This window comes from Centruroides sculpturatus, unplaced genomic scaffold (assembly GCF_000671375.1).
Source record: "Centruroides sculpturatus isolate CEXI.00-Female unplaced genomic scaffold, Cexi_2.0 scaffold125, whole genome shotgun sequence".
In the NCBI taxonomy this organism is placed as follows: Eukaryota; Metazoa; Arthropoda; class Arachnida; order Scorpiones; family Buthidae; genus Centruroides; species Centruroides sculpturatus.
This window is the reverse complement of record NW_019384337.1, coordinates 365,551-377,708: the sequence shown is the minus strand read 5'-3', so window position 1 is coordinate 377,708 and position 12,158 is coordinate 365,551. Positions and strand designations below refer to the sequence as shown.

The 12,158-nt window shown below is 28.9% G+C and overlaps 1 protein-coding gene across 11 annotated transcripts in view; it reads left to right on the top strand.

Annotated features, from left to right (window-relative positions):
• The window catches only part of LOC111632500 (tyrosine-protein phosphatase Lar-like), a 395,822-nt gene that overhangs the window by 258,059 nt on the left and 125,605 nt on the right, over positions 1 to 12,158 (top strand). Inside the window, exon 1 of one of the 11 annotated variants that reach the window (XM_023376983.1) lies at positions 7,722 to 9,187. The exons of the other annotated variants lie outside the window; for them this stretch is intronic. The gene's annotated coding sequence lies outside the window, so the exon portion shown is untranslated. Of the gene's footprint in view, positions 1 to 7,721; positions 9,188 to 12,158 lie in introns of those variants that run through there. 11 annotated transcript variants of the gene reach the window in all.

The window sequence follows — 12,158 nt, the reverse complement described above, 5'->3', positions numbered from 1 at the left end:
TATATATATATATATATTTTTTTTTAAATATATTTTTCCACGAATGCGGCACAACACTTTATTCAAATCCAATAAATGATCATTTAAAATTTTTATCAGCGAAAATAAATCCGTACCGAACTTCATTTTTGTCAAAGAATGACGAACAAGAGCCAATTATTAGTCCATTTATCATAAGAAACTAAAACAAGAAAGAATAAATCTCGTATATTTGAAAACATTCTTATATTTTTTATGGATAATAAAAGAAATATTTTAAATTCTAAAAAAAAAATATATATATATATAAATTGATGAGCCGTATCGATTTACATTTAATATATATAGAGTGTAAATTAAATTGTTAGATAATAAAACATTTACGACTTTAAATTGAAGGATGAACTTTAGATTTATTTCTTAGATTTTATAACAAATCAAAGAAATAATATGATAAATTAGAAAACACGAAGACCTTAATCAATACGTTATAACCTTCGAGGTCTGGCGTTATTATCATTATTAATAAGAAAATATGGCCTCTAATGGACCATTTGAATAAATTAGTTGACAGAACAATAGACTTGTAACTCATATTTAACAATTTATCATAAAGAAAATATCAGTTATAGCGTAAAATATAAAATTTATGGAGATCAGTTATTAGAAAACAAAAATAAAAAATACGTAAATTAAAACACTGTAAATGATTTTTAAGCTTGGAAATCTGAATAAGATTAAAAGAAGTATCGCTCTAATGGACTGAAGACCATAAATAGTATACTTACTTTCACTAATTACTCATTTTTAAACATATACTGTACATAAAAACTAAATTGACTAACTCTCTCTGGTTTATATTTTTAGTTTGATTTTTCTTTTCCTCTCGGTTACAGTATAGAAGTAAGATAAGTTTAGTAAATGACAAAGTAGCGTACAACAAATCTGTGAAGCAGAAGTGGCAGTGTAGTTGAGCAGCCAGGCGTAGTCGACAATGTGACATTCGCTCTTATCACCCACCAGATAGAGAATGGTGTGTTCGTTGGGTCAGTAAATGAGTTGGTAATGCCATAAAATAATGGATGAAAAAACATCTGCTACACATCACACAAATATTTCATTTGATCTTTTTCTACTATTGTTTACTTTATTAAATAAACTTTTCGACTGTTTAGCTCAAATACAGTAAGTAAATTAATTAAGAATTTTCATTTATATCTTAATGATATTGGTATTCTTCAAACTTAGTCGAAGACTAGACTTTTTTTCTATTGGGAAAAGTCTTAATCATGGGTTATTGTCTGGCGCAACGTAAAAAAAAGAGAGAGAGAGAGGGGGGGGGGAGAAAAAGCAGATTCATTTTCATTCTGGCCAGACACTCTACTAAAGAATACATATTTAAATCCTAGACACGTGTCAGAAATCTTATTTAAGTTCGAGTCACGTGGTTCACGAAATCCATACATTTAATTTCAAAGTCGTGTGATTGAAGGAAAGCTTAATAGCTCGGAGTCACTTGCTAACATCTTTTAATCATGTGACTATAAAATTTTAAATATATAAATAATTTATGCGCTTATATTACGTAATAATTTTAAAATTTGCAAATAATTTTTAAAATTAAAAAGCAAATAATAATAAAAATCGATCGATGAAACGACTAAAAGTTCTTGATCGGTCAACAAGAAATTTGTTTGCCTCGGTCGACTTAATTCCAAAAGAAAGAGATACAAAGAAAGATTTGTCAATTCTCCAACCGTTGATTTTTGTTCATTTATTTTTGATTCGCTAAAGCTATTGTACTCCTTATCACTCTTTTACCCGGGTTACGGCGTCAGAGATGGTGATCACCGGACCTATATATATAATTAAATAGTATTAAGCCCCAGTTTTAGTTATAAACTTTGTTTTATTTTTAAAACAAAGAATAAGTCAATTAGTTTCTTTTTCTTTAAGCTTATTTGACTAGGAGAAGAGTTTTTCCACCTGGCATCATTGTTCGAAGACTATTTGACAGATAACCATTTTGTCTTCATCCAGAACTTCCTCACATGGCCAGAAATGGCATGTGACTATTATTCATGATCAACCACTGCATTCTTCATAGACCGTTTTCATAACACTAACCCAAAATTTATAGATCCATAAGTCTGAAGATAGGCGACAAAACTGGTTTTCACTCTTCTTTGATAAACCGACTTAAAAAAAATGCTATTTATTTTATACATAATGGCGATTAAATATTCAAACTGTCTAACGTTTTAATATTCTTTTTTTTNGTAATGGCGATTAGACAAGCAGAAAATTCTATATATATATAAAAGACATTATAATAATTCTATTTAATTTTTATCATGTCATACGGAGGTAATATTAACCTGTTAAATTATATGACTATTATTGACTTCTAAATATGTAGGGAGAAAAATGCTACATAACACCCACGTAGCACGAATGTATCACGTTATGTTCGAAACGTGTAATTATGTCCTATGATATGTTCAGAAAACGTGAATATCACCCATATTCTTAACGAGAATATCATTTATGTAAACTCGAAATACCGTTTCGAAAACAATTAACTTAATAGCATATATGTCCATCATTGTCATATGAGAAGAGTCAATCACTTAGTCTTGAATTACTCAATAGTAATTGTTGAAATTGTAGAGAAAAATAATCGTGTAATATAACTAGAAAATGTTCCTTTTTATTTTTTATTCTTTATATCAATTCCAGTAAAAAAAAATATATATATATATAAATTGATGAGCCGTATCGATTTACATTTAATATATATAGAGTGTAAATTAAATTGTTAGATAATAAAACATTTACGACTTTAAATTGAAAGATGAACTTTGGATTTATTTCTTAGATTTTATAACAAATCAAAGAAATAATATGATAAATTAGAAAACACGAAGACCTTAATCAATACGTTATAACCTTCGAGGTCTGGCGTTATTATCATTATTAATAAGAAAATATGGCCTCTAATGGACCATTTGAATAAATTAGTTGACAGAACAATAGACTTGTAACTCATATTTAACAATTTATCATAAAGAAAATATCAGTTATAGCGTAAAATATAAAATTTATGGAGATCAGTTATTAGAAAACAAAAATAAAAAATACGTAAATTAAAACACTGTAAATGATTTTTAAGCTTGGAAATCTGAATAAGATTAAAAGAAGTATCGCTCTAATGGACTGAAGACCATAAATAGTATACTTACTTTCACTAATTACTCATTTTTAAACATATACTGTACATAAAAACTAAATTGACTAACTCTCTCTGGTTTATATTTTTAGTTTGATTTTTCTTTTCCTCTCGGTTACAGTATAGAAGTAAGATAAGTTTAGTAAATGACAAAGTAGCGTACAACAAATCTGTGAAGCAGAAGTGGCAGTGTAGTTGAGCAGCCAGGCGTAGTCGACAATGTGACATTCGCTCTTATCACCCACCAGATAGAGAATGGTGTGTTCGTTGGGTCAGTAAATGAGTTGGTAATGCCATAAAATAATGGATGAAAAAACATCTGCTACACATCACACAAATATTTCATTTGATCTTTTTCTACTATTGTTTACTTTATTAAATAAACTTTTCGACTGTTTAGCTCAAATACAGTAAGTAAATTAATTAAGAATTTTCATTTATATCTTAATGATATTGGTATTCTTCAAACTTAGTCGAAGACTAGACTTTTTTTCTATTGGGAAAAGTCTTAATCATGGGTTATTGTCTGGCGCAACGTAAAAAAAAGAGAGAGAGAGAGAGGGGGGGGAGAAAAAGCAGATTCATTTTCATTCTGGCCAGACACTCTACTAAAGAATACATATTTAAATCCTAGACACGTGTCAGAAATCTTATTTAAGTTCGAGTCACGTGGTTCACGAAATCCATACATTTAATTTCAAAGTCGTGTGATTGAAGGAAAGCTTAATAGCTCGGAGTCACTTGCTAACATCTTTTAATCATGTGACTATAAAATTTTAAATATATAAATAATTTATGCGCTTATATTACGTAATAATTTTAAAATTTGCAAATAATTTTTAAAATTAAAAAGCAAATAATAATAAAAATCGATCGATGAAACGACTAAAAGTTCTTGATCGGTCAACAAGAAATTTGTTTGCCTCGGTCGACTTAATTCCAAAAGAAAGAGATACAAAGAAAGATTTGTCAATTCTCCAACCGTTGATTTTTGTTCATTTATTTTTGATTCGCTAAAGCTATTGTACTCCTTATCACTCTTTTACCCGGGTTACGGCGTCAGAGATGGTGATCACCGGTCCTGATCGAAACTGTTTGACGCAAGATTAAATGGAATGGAAGCCAATAACTTATACACTTACAACTAGAGAAATAATAATAATAATAATATAAAAAAAAATATATTATTAATTTCTTAAAATAATAACTCGAAATTAAATAAATGGATGCTAAATTATAAAATAAAAATTGGAAAACAATTATTTAAAAAAATAGCTTTTAAATGATCAATATTTTGCTGAGATTTTTATTGATCTTTATATATATTTTTTCCTTAATCCTATAAAGAAAATTGGTTCGTTCATAAACAACTTATAAAAGTTTGTTTGCATTCGTTTAAGTGCATTTTTTTTTTAAAGCAATTCCGAAAGAATAAAATTTTTATACCTCATAAACTACCATTATAATAACTCTGTTCTAAAAATGAATCGATAAATCATCTACTGTATAGTTCTTTCGCATGTTTTAATATCATCATAACTTAATACTAAAAAAATATATTTAACAAAAATTTTTCTTTTGATGCATTAATAAAGTAAAATCCAATCTTGGTTACTTTCAAAGATGATGGAGAACCGAATCTGTTTTTTTTCCAATCACCGTTAAATATCAACTTGTCTGATCGATAGGTTTCGATCAGTAAAACGTGCAGGCTATATTTAAATTTTTATAATAAAAATCACCTGATTCTTTATTACCTTTTTGGTATTTTTAAACGTCGAACGATACGTTTAAAAAGAAAAAAAAATAAAATACATATTCGTGGTCAGTTTAGAAATAAAAGAAAAGCTTTCGTTTCTTCTTAAATCCTCTCTCGTTTACTCCTTACGTCGTGTATTTTTCTGAAAATTCAGCATTTCGTGCTTCTGGCTTTCGTATCCTTAACAAAGAAACAGCACGTGTAAGATTTTCGCTAGTGTTATTTTAAAATCTCTAATAATACTTGTATAATTTTAAACACTAAGATTGACGGCTTAACTTCTCGTATTATTTAAAAAAAAATTCTTATAAAAGGAGCGTATATATCTTTATATATTCAAACAATGGCTAAATTTTTGCTTAACTTCGATGATTTAAGGGAGAAATTTCTTCCTGTAAATAGATTGGTGTATTATGAAAATAAACATTTAACAATTTGTAAATTATTCTTTGAATTATATTAAGGATAGTTCTTTGTTTCGGAGAAGGTTAGACAGCACGGAATGAATGATGTAGAGAATTGCAGCATCCTGTAGTATATAGGAAGTAACATTTGCAATTTTCGCTCTTCTAGGTCTAAAATTGTTTACTTTATGTAAACAATTTTTAGTGAAAGAAATGAATAAAGTTTGCGTATATCGTCGAATTCGTACTTATTTTTCGTGAAAATATCAAAATTCCAAGATATGCAAATATCGAAAAGAGAACATGATGTTTTTGTTAGTTTCAATCACTCGAACAGTTTGTATGTATAAAACATTTTAAAATCTTTTATTCAATATTTCTTTCTCCATTATCAAAACTTTTGATGCTTTCAGGCAGAGTTACGAGTATACAGAAACGATAAAAAAGAAAGTTTTCTTTCGTGTTTTAATATCGCGCGACACAAAACTCGAACCTTACCGAATGAAGTCAAAATGATGACAGTCAGATGTCGAATGATAAACACTTTTTCTTATTTTTTAAATCATATTTTTTTGTATTATTTGCTGTATAAATTGCAAGTTTTGCTTCTATATTTTTGCTTCTGCAACTCTCTACGTTCTGTCTTTTCCACCTAAGATTTTATAACAAAAATTTATTCTACAGCTGTATTCGTTTTGTACAATACTGTACATTCCTCCGATAACGAATTTATATTCTAAAATATTTAGAATACATTAAGATAAATCAGCACTAGTTGTGGTTTTTGATAACAGAATTTGTGCTTTTAAGATAATTGTCGTTCTTGTACGCGACAGGAATTTGTTTTGCTCTACCTATTTATAGATTTATAGCACGTTAAATCTAAACGTTGTTTCTAATCTAGCCTATGATCTAACTAATAAGTATATAACCATGTAATTGATCCAGCTACTAATATAAATTGTGTTTAACGCTATCTAACCTATGTCTATGAATTTTTTAGCTTTAGTGGTAGGTAGGAGTGACGATGTGTTGTTCTTATTGATGTCACTGCGTGTAGTTTGTGCAGAAAGCGGAAAGTCTTATCTATTAACGAAACCATTTTGGTCATTGTCAAGATTTGATTGGTGAGGTGGGCTAATCTTCCACAAAATACTGAAAGATAAGTTCGTCGTATGTCTCGTATCGTCATATACGTCCAGTTCAACGTCAATTACCGCAATGATGAACAGTCTATTCGTCATTACTCGTCTGCTATCGCTCAAATAGCATTATATACTTTCTATATTTAAAATTCTATCTATCATAAATTAATGATTCATTACAGAAAGAACGTGTGTAAAAGAAATCTTCCGAAAACTTTAGGAAAGAAGGTAGAGAAATTTGTGAGAAAGAGCACACTCTTTCAGTCAAATCACGCAGAAGTCGGTATAAACTAAGCCTCTTTTCTTTCGCCTTTTTTTTTTCTCTCTTTACCAAAGGAAAAAACTTTTTGCTATTCCACGTTTGCACTGCCGGAAATCACAGAAGATGCCTTTATTAACTTTTCGGTATCGTCCCTGTGTGACGTCATATCGTTTTGATGGTTATTTACGAGGAATTCGGCATCATCTATCCTATGAGAAAATCATGGTTCGAATTTATAAACTGTACATAACTCACGTGATCGGTTAAGTCGACACAAATCTATTTTTTTACTATTGGACATATACAAGTCCTCTTCTTTCTTCAGTTATAACATTAAAAAAAAAAANAGCAAAAATTCTTTTTCTACGTTATTAATATATAAAAGTAATAAAGGCGAAATTAATTTCGTTCCGATATGCACCAATAAATCTCATTTCAAAACTTATATAACTGTATAGATTTATACTTATACTAAATTAATAAAGAGTATCATTAACATTACTGATGTTATATTTTAAGCTTAAGTTATTTATTTAATGGCATTACTAAGTATGTTGTGCTATGTCTTATAGCGAGAAAATTAAATAAAGTTTATGTAAAACGATGGGGAAAAAAACTAGAATGGCACACAATAGATACAAAATTCAAATTGATTTTTTTATGCCTACTAAGCACTAGTTTTTTTAGAATTATTTGTAAAATCTTTGTAAATTTTTTTTGTAGTATATTTTAGTAGATGTGAGAAACACGTGTCGGGTTTTCTCCACTTTCTTTGACGTACTCTTCCAGAATTATTTGATTTTGATAGTTATTTAACTTTTGATATGAAAAATATAGTATTTTTTTCTCTATAAAATAACCATAACCCCTTAACGATATTCGAAATGTTATAATAATAGTTTTGTTTATCTTCCCCCTTTCGATTTGACTTCCTTTCGAATTATTTATAAATAAGGTTTTAATATATAAGTTTCTTTAAGAAAATAGTTTCTATAAGAATGATAAAAACGAAAAGAAGGCAATAAATGTATTCCTTTGCTGAGAAGATTTGATTTGTGCGAAAGGTTTTCTTTCAGTCACTTTTCTCTGTTCCCACTTCTTGTCTTCTCTAGGGACGCTTCGATCTCTAACTTCGTTATCCAGAAACTCGCTCAACAGACCGAATTTAACAAATAGGTGCTTTAGATGAGGTCATATGAAGGTCAATCTATTATGAGGATGCACTCGAACAATGTTAACACGTTGAAGAGAAACTAAAACAAATCTTCTTAATTAAGTAGTTTTAGGCTTTCAAAGGAAATAGCAAATACATGAACTGATTTAATTACCATTATTTTAAGGATTAACTGAATACAATTTCTCTTTCTTTAAAAAATCTATATTGCTCTTAAAGATATACACTTTTGTTAATACTTGGTCTATTTTCTAGTCTTGATCTATTAATTTGTTTACAGTATATAACTGGGGCATGTATTGAAATCATTGTTTTGGCTTCGTATTTCTTTGTCTACAATATTTTCAGAAAAATCTTCAATAATTTAATATGTTTCTTTCAGTTTCATACTTAAAAATCTATCTGATCTAACAAACATTCTCATAAAGAAAACTTAAAGACCAAAAATCTTCTTCTTTAAGGATTTCTGAAGTATTAAATTCCACGAATTATTGAATACTTTGACCTATATATGTATAGAATTATATACTCTTATATTTTTATTCTTCTTTATGATTTCTGTTAGCTGAAGAAGGTGTAGAAATAATTATATCTTTACACTTAATATTGATTCTAAGTTAAAGTAATAAAACAACTCACATAACAAGGTGTTTGATGTCAAAGCGGATATATAATCTCATAAATTAGCATTAATTGGAATTCCTTTTTATGTTTAGATTCTTGCTCTTTCTCTATTAAGGTGATAAGGTTATTTGCAACATCTAAAAAGGTTTGAATCCTGGGAGGTTAGCGAACTTTGCTTGACATCATTTCCCAAGTAAATTCTTCATATCCTTAGTGTCACAGCCATTGCTTTAATCTTCCCACTACCAAATGGGATCTGTTATTAACCTCTATGGAGTCACTTCTATCTAGTTAGAAATTTATCCACAGCTTAATATCATTTCGTACTTTAACCTTAACAATTAATCTATTAATGATCACAGAATCACTGTCTATATTGCATTTCCTTCTTCTCCCTTACATCCAGAATATATATAAGTATATATTTATTTAATGCATTATCTTTATATAATAAGATATAAAATAAATTAAAATATATAAAGATTGAAGTGAATTTTTGCGGGAAAAAAAAAATAATCTTTAAGAATTGTTTTCAATGGGACTATTCACTTAAGCTATTATATTGCTTTCAGGAAATTTCCCTCATCGTGCATACGTCCCATATCTCACCAGTAAGTAATCTAGAGCGCAGGCGTACTTGTTGCGGCTTTATACGGTCGAAAACGTTACCGGAGCAACCGTCATTCACATCTTCCCCCTTACCTATCTTTGCAAATAACCATAAACAACGGCTAATTCGGACATATAGGGACTTGTGACGGAATCGCTCTTCCGGTAACGTTTATATTGACCCCATTGTATACAGTCTACGAGAGAGGATTTGTGTCGATAGCTTTCTAGTATCATTCGATATATGATTGGAAATTGTCGGCCTGTATAATCACTTAATCAATCTGCTCCGTGGCGTGAACGGAATAAGTTATTAAATATATACGTGCTTATTGCTCTTACCTAAAAAAATAAGGTCTCTTGTAGATATGTTACTGCTTAGAAAATGATATTTTCTTTATAAATATATTAATGGTATTAACATTAGGGAAATGATAAGATGCAGGAAAATGTCACTTTCCTGCTATTCACGTTGTTATGAGTGGTAATAAGGTTAATGATTATAAGACTTAGTCATATTACTTGATAGAAAAGTTATGTAATTGTATTGTACTAAGAGAGATATAAGTAATAGGAATCATTATAAAAAATTCTATTGATTTTAAAGATAAATAACGATAGAAAATTAATATTTTTTTTTACATAGAAAAATGGCGAAAATAATTTTCTTAAAGTAATATCAGTGAGGATACCTCTTGATTTAGAGAAAAATCTTCATCGGATTCAAATTTCTGATTAGAAAATGTTTTTAGTTTAAAAGCATAGAATTTCTTTTTATTGCTAAGAAATTAACTATTCTTTAAAAAGTATCGAGAATTGATATTTATTATTGTAATAGAATACGTAAACAAATGAGCAATATGTGGTATTAGAGAGGTTAAAAAAAATCGAGAATCTTTAGCTTTAATTTTAGATAGTTTAGAGATTATTTTGAAATTTTTATAATGTTTTTTTATGTATATTTTATGAAGAAAATAACAGAAAAGAAAGTACAATTCAGAATCACTCATAGAACGAATGAAATATTGGAAAGGATTATGCAAGAAAGATGCAAATAGGAGTTGACGTTGTTTCATTCTGAACTTTTCTGTATTTTCTTTTGAGATTTGAAATGATAAAAAAAAGAAACGAAAATAAGATTTATTTTTGCGGAATCAAATGCAAATTAAGCATTAAAAAATATTTGATAGANGAGAGAGAGGGGGGGGAGAAAAAGCAGATTCATTTTCATTCTGGCCAGACACTCTACTAAAGAATACATATTTAAATCCTAGACACGTGTCAGAAATCTTATTTAAGTTCGAGTCACGTGGTTCACGAAATCCATACATTTAATTTCAAAGTCGTGTGATTGAAGGAAAGCTTAATAGCTCGGAGTCACTTGCTAACATCTTTTAATCATGTGACTATAAAATTTTAAATATATAAATAATTTATGCGCTTATATTACGTAATAATTTTAAAATTTGCAAATAATTTTTAAAATTAAAAAGCAAATAATAATAAAAATCGATCGATGAAACGACTAAAAGTTCTTGATCGGTCAACAAGAAATTTGTTTGCCTCGGTCGACTTAATTCCAAAAGAAAGAGATACAAAGAAAGATTTGTCAATTCTCCAACCGTTGATTTTTGTTCATTTATTTTTGATTCGCTAAAGCTATTGTACTCCTTATCACTCTTTTACCCGGGTTACGGCGTCAGAGATGGTGATCACCGGACCTATATATATAATTAAATAGTATTAAGCCCCAGTTTTAGTTATAAACTTTGTTTTATTTTTAAAACAAAGAATAAGTCAATTAGTTTCTTTTTCTTTAAGCTTATTTGACTAGGAGAAGAGTTTTTCCACCTGGCATCATTGTTCGAAGACTATTTGACAGATAACCATTTTGTCTTCATCCAGAACTTCCTCACATGGCCAGAAATGGCATGTGACTATTATTCATGATCAACCACTGCATTCTTCATAGACCGTTTTCATAACACTAACCCAAAATTTATAGATCCATAAGTCTGAAGATAGGCGACAAAACTGGTTTTCACTCTTCTTTGATAAACCGACTTAAAAAAAATGCTATTTATTTTATACATAATGGCGATTAAATATTCAAACTGTCTAACGTTTTAATATTCTTTTTTTTATATAAATTTATTCGGTGTATTAAATCAAAATCTTTTTGACTAAAATATTATTCTTCCGATAAAATATAATTAGTGTAGAGAATAATTAAGTATTTCTACTGACCTATTTTCTGTTTATAATCTTATCACCGTGAAGTACACCGAAGAGTTTAATTTATTCGTTTAAGAATTGGACTATGAAATGATACGAGTGATTGAAAATTCTTTCTTTTTTTTTTTTTTACAAGTGGATAACCGTTTATCCGGTAGTCATTTTAAAAGAGGAGAGAGAGAGAGAGACTTTGTCCTCTTATTTCCTCGTGTTATGTGGCGGAAGAATTTAACAGTTGGATAATTTTCCTCCTGACTTTCGTCATTGCTCAGATAGTAATTTTCTCTTTGTCGCTTTAAGTTCGAAAATTTTATGGATCGTCTCCTCCTCCACTTTTCTATTATTTTTCTTTTAAATTATTCGATTTAAAAATTGTAAAAATATCAAATTTAATAGATTATTTTTTAATTATTTCTTATTTAATGATGTTTTTTTTCCCTTCCTTCGCTATCACAAACCGTGAAAACGGTCTTAACTGTTAGTTTTGTATTTTATTAACGAATCACTTCCGTTATTGAGTTACCGTTTCGTCAGTTATTGAATTGAAGAGAAAGCCAAATTCTGAGATCACTATCATCTGTCTATTAAAGTGAGGCGACAATAGAGGTCAGGAGTTTGTTACTCACGACCGGAAATTACGTCATTTATATCAAAGAGAGTACTTTTTCCCTCAGGCAACTATCTCCATTCAATAGGATATCGTTTAAAGAAGGAAGGGTCTTTCTTCTTTATATATAT